The sequence below is a fragment of the Myxine glutinosa genome, chromosome 1, assembly GCF_964187855.1.
Source record: "Myxine glutinosa chromosome 1, kmMyxGlut1.1, whole genome shotgun sequence".
Taxonomy (NCBI): domain Eukaryota; kingdom Metazoa; phylum Chordata; class Myxini; order Myxiniformes; family Myxinidae; genus Myxine; species Myxine glutinosa.
The window spans coordinates 238389894-238401369 of NC_136261.1; positions in this window are offsets into that span (position 1 = coordinate 238389894).

Sequence of the window (11476 nt, forward strand, 5' to 3'; positions counted from 1 at the left end):
AATTATTACCTTAAAAAAAAAGGTAGGTCATTGTGTCTGCTTACACCTGCAAATTCCAGCCCTGGACTATCCCTGCAATGATAATTTTAAAATGGTCCACTCTTCTAAAATTAAACATCAACCCATCTCAAAGCATAACTTTTCTCTTTGATTATATATTTATAAATGACTCACAAAAGGCCTGAGGCTTTTTAATTTAATCTCTGCTTCGACCTTCTCTTCATTTGATGCAGTTTTAGTCGGCCACTGCAAGGTTTGTCAACGTCTGTTTTGCTGTCCTCGAAGTGCTTCACTCATTTCCTGATATGAATTTGACACAGGCCCACGTCATCATACACAACAAGTACCAAACGTGTGCTCATATAATATGACCGAGTGCAAATTCTGGTTGAAGAAGACCAGACACTGGCATAATGGTAAGAGTGTCCGCTCTCAGTGTGGAGAGAACACTTAAAAAAGCAATGTGTGCATGTGTCCGTGATTGACATTCAGCACTTAAAGGATATAGCACAGACAAACCCCAATGGTCAGCAGCAAGGGGAAGGAGCAAATTCCAACGTAATTACGTCATTGATTGTGGAGATAAAGTGATATCAGAAAAATATTGTGTTGCTGATACCCAGGGTGCTTTAGGAAGAGACATCACTTCTCTCAAGCTCATTGGCTGTGCTTGTCTGAAGTTGGCGACGACAAATTTTCCTTAGGATGTCAAAAGCATTTTCAATTGGGTGTGGTTCTGTACATCATGTAGGCCATTGTATGTGACTGTTGTAGTCCTGAAGGGCAACAGTAATAGGTGCATAGTGTGGTTAGGTATCATCATCCATGAAGATTAATTTAGTGCCTTGTTGATGGGTCAATTGTACATGTATTGATCCTATCAATGTATCTAATACCAATCATATCATCCCGACCCTTACCCCCTCACCTCCCTTTGCCTGCCTCCCCCAACCCCCTCCACCCTATGACAAGATCAGCTCTTCAGTTAAATTTCCAATCCCTACCATCAGACTGCTCCCCCCAAACCACTCGTGCTGCATTTAAATGTCGCAATTTACAAAACTCTCCCCACATCTCCAAACTCCAACATGTCCATCATATAAATCCAGGAAGAATATGGATGCAATGTTGAAAAGTACAAGACACATTGGTCCCCCTTCAATTGTGATGTCACCCATTTCATCCGCTGCTGTTGATAGCACTGCTAGAGGGATTAACGTGCTATTCTGGACCGCATGCCACTGGCCTCAAGCCTGTTCTGAAATGTCTGGGCCAAAACTTGTGGTGATTGCTCTTTGCAGGTTATTCTGGAGAAATCCTGCTGTTGAAAGCAGCTCCTTCCACTAAAGGTGACAAGATAACAATCCTCACGAGGGGTTCTAACCGTTGCGTGACCTGAATGAGGTCTCTCCATAAATTGTCCATTCGGATGATACCTTGCCAGCGCAATGGCCTAGAAATGACCCCACAACACATTGTACTGAGAAGTAAAGGCAGTCCATGTCATCCACCCTTGAACAATCCTGATGGCATAAGATAACTCGTATGGTTTTAAATGATGCCGAGTCATTCCCGACTGAGACCACATGGTGTGTACAATCTATAGAGGGTATTGACCTATATCGTACACAGATTATGTCGGAGGCGTGATTTATTTATTTATTTATTTATTTTTTGTATACAAGATCGAGGCTCGTGTAAGAGCTAACATTGATCACAAAAAAAAAAACGGACACACAAAACATACAACAAAGGGAGGGGGAGACAAAATAGGGAGAGAGAGGGAAGCACACAAGTACAACAGCAGAGAACAAGGACATCGGGAGATCTGTGGGAGGGAGGGGGCTTGGGGGGAGGAGGCATGGGAAGGCGGGGGGGGGGGGGGGGGAGGTGGGATAGGTATAAAACACATGGACAGTGGACACTGCAAGGACGTCCAGGAAAGAGGTTGGTATTTCAATAAAAGTGGATCTGGGGGTGAATTAACGGGGGTAGAAGAGATCAAGGTTTTGGATGGGGGAAGATAAGAGATGGTGGTGAACAGTTGTTTTAAAGACCTGGAGGGAGGAGTGGAATTGAAGAGAGTGAGGGATTTTGTTCCAGAGGTGGGAGTAAAGAGGAATAAAGGTGTGAAGGTGAGCAGAGTTTTGATTTTGGCAATTTCACCAGAAGAGGGTTGCTGGCAGATCTTGTGCGACCTGTAGGAATATTTGGGGGACAGAGCACAGAGAGAGCTGGAGGAGCTAGGATTGGATAGGAGTCGGTAAAAGATAGAAAGGCCACCAACCTGCCTGTGGTGAGTGAGTGAAAGTTCCTCGGAGTTAGCTTCATCGCGGGAGATTCCAATGATTCTGAAAGCTTTGGTTTCAACAGCGTGAAGCCGAGCTAGGTGTGAGGCAGTAGCACCAGCCCAGAGGGGAGAACAGTATTCCATTGAGCTGCGGATGAAAGCCTTGTATGTGGTGAGGAGCTTAGATGTGCCAAGGAAGGACTTCACACGACGGAGGATGCCCAGTCGCCAACTGGCTTTGGAGGCCAGCTTGGAAATGTGGTTTTCCCAGGAAAGATCATGGCAGATATTGCGACCCAAAAGCTTGAGTGACAGAACTTAATGGAGAGGATTGTTCAGAAAGTAGATTGGAGGGTTGTCCAGTCGGTCTTTTCGGAGAGACATAGTAAGAGCGTGAGATTTGTCAGGATTGAAAGACATGTTCCACTTGTTTGACCAGTCTGTGATTTTGTCCAGGTCTGCAGAGAGTGAGGAGGCTGCAGACTGCCGATCTGATGGATGAGGAATGGAGCGGCATAGGGTGGAATCATCAGCAAAGAGATAAAGAGGATTTTCCAGAGAGTCAGAGAGATCATTGATGAAGACCAGAAAAAGCACAGGGCCCAGAACACTGCCTTTGGGGAACTTCAGCCTGAACAAGAAGGGGAGATGAGAGAACCTCATTCAAGGCCACACATTGACTACGACCAGAGAGGAAGTCCGCAAGCGTGCGTGGTGATTTCCATGGAAACCATAGGAGGAGAGTTTGGTGAGCAGAGCGAGGTGCCAGACCATATCGAAGGCACATGATATGTCAAGGGAGACAGCACTAATTTCCTGTTGGACATTGAGGACCTCCATCCATTGTTGGGACAGCAGAAGCAGCATGTCCAGAGTAGAGTGACCTCGTCTGAATCCAAATTGATGATCAGAGATCAAGCCATAGGAGAAGAGGAAGGTTTTGATATCCGAAGCAATGATGGATTCCATGACTTTGCTGATAATTGGGAGCAGGCTGATTGGTCTGTAGTTGCAAGGATCTGTTTTTGCACCTTTTTTGTGCAAAGTGGAAATGTTGGCTGATTTCCAAGCAGATGGCAGATGACCTTGAGCAAAAGAGAGGGTTGAAGGGAACAGAGAGAGGCTGTGAAAGAGCGGCAGAGCAGGATTTTAGGACCCCTGATGTCCTCTGGTCCAGTTGCAGAATCAGAGTCGAGGATTGATAGAAACTTCTCCACTTTGTCAGGAGAGAAGGACACAGAGTCCAGGAGCAGCTGGGTATGACTGGGTATGGTGGGTACAGAGAGGGACGGGTTTGGGACAAAAGATTTTGAGGCAAACACAGAGTTGAGGCATTCAGCTTTTTCACGTGTGGAGTCTTGATCCGGACCGGAGTCAGCTGTGTAGCCGTTTGAGGTAAGGGAGGAGATGGAAGGGGAACAAACACCAGAAACAGATTTGACCAGATGCCACCATGATTTAGAGGAAGGAGACAGGCTTGAGAGTTCAGTCTTGAGGAAAAAAAAAAAAAAAAACACCTTTAGAGGCCATTTTTCCCCGCAAAGCAGGGGTTGGCCTTTTTCGGGCACCGTGGTTGTTGTTGTTTTTGTTGGTCCCCGTTGTGTTTCTCAGTCTTGAGAGTAGAGAGATATTGTTTCCTGGCTCTCCTGAGGGTAGACACACACTTGTTCCGGGCTTTGTGAAAAGAAATGAGATTTCCTTCCGTTGGATTTTCCTTCCAGGAGGCGAAGGCAAGGTGTTTCAGGGCAACAGCCTCACCACAAGATTCCATGCACCATGGGCGGGAGGGAAGGGTATGACAATTGAAGACGAGATGGGATAAATCTGTGCACGAGAGAGAGCAATTTACTTTGGAAGAATTCCCTGGATGAGTTGATGTCAGAGGCAGTGGAGATGGGAGACCAGTCCAGATAATTGATGGCTGCTTGAAGACTGTGCCAGTTGGCCTGAGTGAAATGCCAGACTCGTCGACGCTGAGGAGGCTCTCTGGGAATGGCCAGAGAGATGTCCACTTTAACAAGCATATGGTCAGATTAACCGATTGGAGCAGAAGAAGAGCAGCAGACGTTTTCAGGGAAGCTTGTCATAACCAAGTCTAGAAGAGAAGATGCTCCGTTGACTGAGATCCGGGTCGGGAAATGGACAGATTGTGTCAGTCCCAATGAGTCGCAGAAGTCCTTTGCTGAGAAGCCATGGCTGGTGAGAGAGGTACCCACACCCAGCCAGCTGGCATGACGACAATTGAAATCACCACCTATGAGGAAGAGAGAGTTTGGATGGGTAGATAGAAGTTGGTCCATGTTATCAGACAGCGCGTTGTGGATGGAGTCATCACTGTTTGGTGGATGGTACAACACACATTGAACAAAAGGTGGGAGAGAAGGGGAAGCCGTATCCAGAGGTACTCCTGTGGGTGAAGTGGAGAGAGGGCAGTGCAGGGAGAGTGAGGAAGAGAGTTTTTAATAAAGATAGCAACCCCACCTGCAGGACGAGGCTCAGGTCTATCATACCAGTGGAGGGAGTAACCTTGGAGAGATATTAAGGAATCAGAGACATCATGATGTAAGCAGATCAAGTCTGGTTTGTCAGAAGCAACCTGTATGGAGAGATCAGTCAAGTTTGAGCGAAGGCCCCGGATGTTTGAGGTTCATACCGTTAATGAAGAGGAAGGGGGAGCATCGGATACAGGACAGGGGAGTGGAGGGGTAAGATGTGGAAGAGGAGGAGGAGGGGGTAGGGAGAGCTGTTGATAGTGTGTTAGAGATTTCAGAATAGCTAGGAGAAAGGGAAGGAGAGGAGGACAAAAGGTTTGATGGTGATTGGATGAGGAACAGTGAGGTGTTGTTTTAGGGGGGCAGAGCGAGGAAGAGGGTTGGAGGAGATGGAGGTGAGAGTTGGAATGGAGAGGAACCTGGGAGGACGCTTGGAGGAGAAGGGGAGAGAGGGGAGAATTGGAGAAAAAAGGAGGGTGGGGAGATTTGAAGGGGAGAAGGGAGGGGGAGTTTTGAAGGGGAGGGGTGAGGTGAGGGGGGAACTTGGGAGGGGCGAGGGTGGAGTTTTGGAGGGGAGGAGTGAAGGGGAGTTTACGAGTGGAGGGGGGAGTTTAGGAGGGGAAGAGGTAGTTTTGGAGGGGAGGAGGGAGGAGGTAGTTTAGGAGGGGTGAGGGGGTGTTTAGGAGGGAGTTTAGGAGGGAAGGGGCAAGGAGGGAGATTTGAAAGGGATGGGTGATGGGGGAGATTATGAGGGGAGGGATGAGTTTGGATTTTAGAAAGTGTTGGACGATTCATGGAAAACGAACATTTCTTGCAAAATGAGTTTCTTGTGATTTTTGAGTCAGAGATCCGTTTGCAAACGTTGGAGGAGGGGTGGAATGCAGGTGAGTTTCAGGAATGTAGGAAGGAAGTAAGAGATGTAATTTTTCTTTGAAATGAAGAGTTTGGTGAATAAGTCGAAAGCAACCTTTTAAAGAAGAAGAAAAATGTGTCATAATATGACAGAATACAACAGTTCAGGGGAAAGTTTAAACATTTTAAAACTAAACTGTGAAAACTATCTGGGGAAATGGGGGTGAAACACGTGGTCGAAGAAGGAACGAACACAAACAAAGAAGGAAAGATTTAATTTTTTTTAAATTAAGATTTTAAACAAAAGGGTAAGATGTTCGGGGAAGTATGGGGTGAAAATAAGACTGGGGAAAACTGTGAGATAACGAAAGTAAATGGACCACAAACGACCGCTGAGAGAACACAAGGCCTCAAGGCAGGAAACTTAAAAACCAGGCCTCAAAAACGCAGCAGGAAATAACCAACTATTTTATACAGGTATGCACGATTTACACTGAGATTTTCCTGGAGACACACAGTAGGTACACAAACCGTAAAATAAAAATACAGTTTTGACAAAAATACAAACGGAATAATTATTTAAGTTGATAGCATGGAGAGCGTGGACAGCTTCGAAAAAACACAACCTCGCTGGCAAAACCGGAAGCGGAAGTCAATTACAATTTGCATGTACATTCCCACATCTTTCAGTTCAGGTGATGAGAATTCCCACATGGCTTTGTCCCAAAAATAGTTGCCTGCATTTGTGTCATGTGTCATTATTTTTCAACTGATGAATTCCTCATTTCAACCAGTTGACAATTTTTCTCCTTTTCATGATATCCTAGTCACAACTCGGCCAATACGTGACTTTCAAAATGGCGTATGAATGCTTAATGAGGCCTTTTGCACATGTGCTGTGTTTGTGTTTACACTGATTCGGTTCGGCTCACCGGGCACTTTTAACCTGCCGTTGCCACTGTGAAATCTGTGATTCAAATAGTCTTTTAAACATAATTTTCATCATTTAGACGAAAGAGTGGCAATTTCGAAATTATTAACCATAATAGTTCTGTTCCTGAATGCAAACTGGACTCATGTAATTATCGGAACACCAGAAATATACCTGGAAGAGAGAGGAATTGGGCTCGTAACTTTTCCTGTTAGTACATTCTTGCGTCAGCCATGTATATAACACGCACACACACACTTTTATGCAGTGTGAATCATCGGTGAATTGTAACACATCATATCATTGGCCAATAAAAGCTGCTGTACGTTTGAGTGTGAGAACCCCATATTTGGTGAGTACATTTGAAACGGGCATCATTACACACCGAGTAAGTGACATCCCAAGATGTGTGATCTAATTACAATGGAGGGATGTGTTTCAATTCACGATAGTACTTTTCGAATTATGGGTTTTCCGCACATTCAATAAATTCCTCATCAATTAAACCCTTAAAACCTCAAAAGACTATTTCCATAAGCTTTTTATCTTATGGCTGAGCCTTGAATATTTTGGTGGTTTGGATCAAGAATGTTGAACTTTTTGGTGATGAGGAGCAATGTCTCCACTTCATGCTGGCTTGGTTTAATTCTGGCACGAAATGACAGACCAAAGTCTAATCACATGTCACAATCTTTCTCAAGAAATAATCTCCCTCCCTCTGGTAGCATTCCAGGAGCAATGTTTGCAATGACTACACGGGTTGCCTATTCATCAAACATGAGATCCTTTGGTACCCAAAACCCTTTTAAGCTGCCAGTGAAAATTAATGATTGTTTCCACATTTGCACCACTGATCACAATTCTGCACATCTTACTCATAAATCATCGTACGATTATCCAACATTACTTTTTATATACATTCAATGTTTACTTGAGAGCAACAGACAGTTGCACATGAAAATGCTCAAGTTCCCTTGCTAGTTCACGACCATTTAGGGACTCCTTGCTCAAATACATAAAAGACATACATGCATGATCAAATTCTGCAGGCAGTATCCTCTGAATTACGGATAGTTTGATTTTCTTCACAAATAACTTCAGGATATACTATCCCTGTATGTCCCATAGCATACGTGACTTTGCCGTCTGCCATCTTTATTTTACCCAGAATGCTTTTACCAGCATTATTAAGGTCACTTTTTGATAACCTGCTTATGTCTACAGCATCACTTAATTTCAGCATTAAACCATTATTCTTATATTTAATTTGGCAACATGTGGGATGGTGATGCTCGACAGGCCAATGCAATTCGTGAAAAACTATTACATTCAACTATATATTGTTACGGTTTTTAGAACCTTCACTTTGTAAAATAATAATTCTTGTAAATATCCCCCTTTGTAAAGGTTGCACCCTAGTTAGGCCATGTACAACACGTAGGACACCATAGGATCTTCTTTAGTTATTTCATTAGTCTATGTTTCAGTTAAGGATCTGTTTCCAATAGTTTGACTCTGCGTTGTATTAATCAAATAACCAAGGCCCCTTCAATTATCCCCAATCTCTCTCTCTCTCCAAAGTGCCAGGAGCCGTATTGCAGCATTCGCTGCCTTGGAGCTAAAGCTCGCCCCAAGCCGCCATTGCCAGCAGCATCGCTCCCTTTTGGTTTGTTCCTGCCCACCGCAATTACGCACGCGGTCAGAGTGGGAGAAAAAGGGAGGAGTGGCCAGGAACACAGGCATGGCCCCATCAACGCGTCACGAGGGGAGGTACTGATGAACCCTCGTGACCAATCCGGGCCGAGGCGTGTTCACCGGTAGGCGGAGCAAAGCGGACGCGGCTTAATACACGAAGCTTGCAATAAAAGCTTGAGCGCAAAGCCTTTTCATGGAGATGGACGAGAGAGCAGCTGCGCAGAGAGCAGATGCGAGAGAACAGCGCAGAGGCGGCGAATACAAGAACATTGCGCGGAGGATCGTTTGGGACGATCGTTTTTGATATGAACTGCCGTGGTTTTGAGAGCGTTCGGCACTCTATACGTACGCGCATTCCAGCCCCTCGCATTTGTAAGGTCCGGTCGAGCGCCAAGGACGCCAGCTTCCTGCCATTCTTCACGGCAGATCCGGAGCCTGGAACCATCTGCCTGGACCTTCCTCCCTTACCAGCTACCTTTCATGTGAGTCTGTCTGTTTGTCCTGGGCGTGTTATATAAGAGTGTCTAAGGTTGCCCGATGTCCTTTTGTTTCCTCTTCTTGTATATTCCCTTCGTTCGTTTCCTCTTTTAAATAGTAATAAATCATATTTGTTCTTCCTTTACCCTTCTTATTCTTTGGTTCCTCTCATCCGATCGCTTGCGTCCTGTCCCCAATTGAGTACCTGTGGCACGATTTGGCCAACCGCTATAATCAGGTTTAGTCCTTTTGTTAACGGCCTGAGTTGTGGCTCGCTTCGCTCGGCGTGTCCATTACAGCCGTGGCTCGGACGGGGCTCATTTCCTCGCTTACCGGAAGGTGCTGGTAATTAGGTAATAGGAACAATTGGCCTACCACCCTATTCAGCGCTGACCGGAAGTGACGTCATAGCTCCAGGACCAGAGACGGCCAGCTTAATAGACAAGGGGATTAACCCCCCCTCGGTAAGGGGAGCGCCGTACTTCGAGATCCGTAACAATTGGTGTCAGGAGTGGGATTTGAAGCCTGAACCAAATTTTTAACATCTGAAAAAATTTGGTCAAAATTACGAGCGGCCGAAATTTTATTATGATATCCAAATTATAATCGTGCCATGGATGATCAAGGCGGTCGGATGCCGGTGGTGGAGATAGATGAGGAGTTAGAGTCGACCTAGGACCCCAGGGAGGAGATGGGGGAGATAGAGGAGGAGGTTGAAGAAGGTGCAGTAGAGGGGGTTGCAGGTGCACAAGATGGCGGCGCCTCGCACGTGGTCACGGCAGCACAAGATGGCGGTGCCTCGCACGTGGCCGCGGTAGCCGCGCCCACTGCACAAATCAGGGGAATGAATGTGCAGGACCTCATGGCGCAGATCTATGCAGCCATACGAATGGGGAATGAGGAATTAAAAAATGATATGGGAAGCCAAATTGGGGGATTGAGGAAGGATATGGGAGAAATGAGGGCCGATAGTGAGGGAATGGAAACTAGAATGGGTGAACAATTGGGAAGCCAAATTGGTGGATTAAAAACTGAGATGGGAAGCCAAATTGGTGAATTAAGAAATGGGATGGGAAGTCAAATTGGGGAATTGGGAAGCCAAGCCCGGGAAGTAAATGAGGGACTAGCGAGGGGGAAAGCCAGGTATGTTACAAAAGAGTGTGAGAGGGAGAGAGACCGCTAGTCGGGCGGGAGGAGCGCATTTGTACACGATGGGGTAGCGCGACTCGAGGAGCACGGGAGAAGCGAGCTGGAGCAAGGCGCAGGTAACTGGACGGGTATAGAGATCGCGACTCGGGGTATGGGGAAGCCGGCGACCGCCGAAGTGGAGAATTTTATTTTATTAGAACAGGCGGCCGTCGAGGAAAAAGCAATTAAAAGCAAAGAAATAGTTGAAATTGGGATTGGAGAGACGGCAGAGAGAGGAATTAAATCGGAGATTGAGATGGAATGCATACAAAGTCTGAATTCACATCCTGATGCCGTACTTGCTAATCCTTATAAAGATTTGCAGGTGCGTGTGGAGAGGAGCATCCCAAAGGTGAGTAAGGTGGTATATGGTGCAAAAAGATTTTGCGGGAAAGTGTTTGTCGCGAAAGGAATGTTCGCGCGCTTGGGATTCCAGCGTAACCCGGGCGCTCGTAAAAGGTCCGTGGTGCGCTGTGTGAATGGCAATGGCGCGCATGTGAGGAAAAGGTATGTGAAGGTGAACGGCACGCGTGTACGAATGGCGTCAGAGCGCGAGTGTGTTACCAAGAGCGAGAGAGAGTGCACGACAGAATATGGAAGTGAAACCGAGTGCGAGCGAGAATGCACGTCGGAGTGTATGTGTGATGAGAGTGACACGGAGAGTGGGTTGGTTGTGACGCAAGTGCGGAAGGGCACATCAGAGCGCGTGAGTGGGTATGTGCAGAGGTACACACCCGTGAGTGTTATGGAGTACATAACAGAGGAGTGGTGTGCAATGGAGTGTGCAAGTAGGATGAGTGTGCAAGAAGGCGTGCGAGAGGAGTGGTGCATAACAGAGTGCATAAGAAAGGGGTATGCACGAGCGAGTGCTGTGACAAAGTGTGCGGGATGTACGAAAGGCGTTGGCGCGTGAGAATTTGTGAGTATGGGCGGAGTCGCATGTGGATGTGAGCATGCGAGTAGGGCATCGACGCTGACCAGGGCAGCGTTTAGGCTGACGGATAGTCGACGCGAGCCCCCGGTCCGTGCCGGGCTTTGTGTACTGCGGGAACCGGCGAGGGTCGTAATCACGGCGGTTTCAAAAAAACCGCCATGCGCGATCCGCGCCGGGCTCCGCCCTGCACTGTCGGTTCCGTGCTTTGCCAGGCAAAGCGGGCGGCCCGGTTCGAGAGGAAGGAGGAGGGGTCGGCGCGGCGCCCCCTTGTGGTGGCGGCGCTCCACCCGGGCAAGGCTGAGCCATCGCGTTTGGGAGCGCAAGGCCCTCGCCGGGATGGTGCTTGGAGCCTTGGCCTGAGTAAACCTCCTCCCCTGAACCGAATGCCAGACGGACCCAACCACAGGCGACAAACCACCCGTATTCATTGCTCGGCTTTGCGAAGCCGAGCTTTGAAAATGTAATGACGCACCGAGGCTCGCAGTTTAATGGACTGATGGTAGTAGTGATAGTGATGGCGAAAGGTAGCTTTACCATTCACCTCACATCATTGGGGGCAAAGGAGCTATAGTATTTATGGGGTATGGCTGTGAAAACTAGCCCGGGAGGGTTAGGTT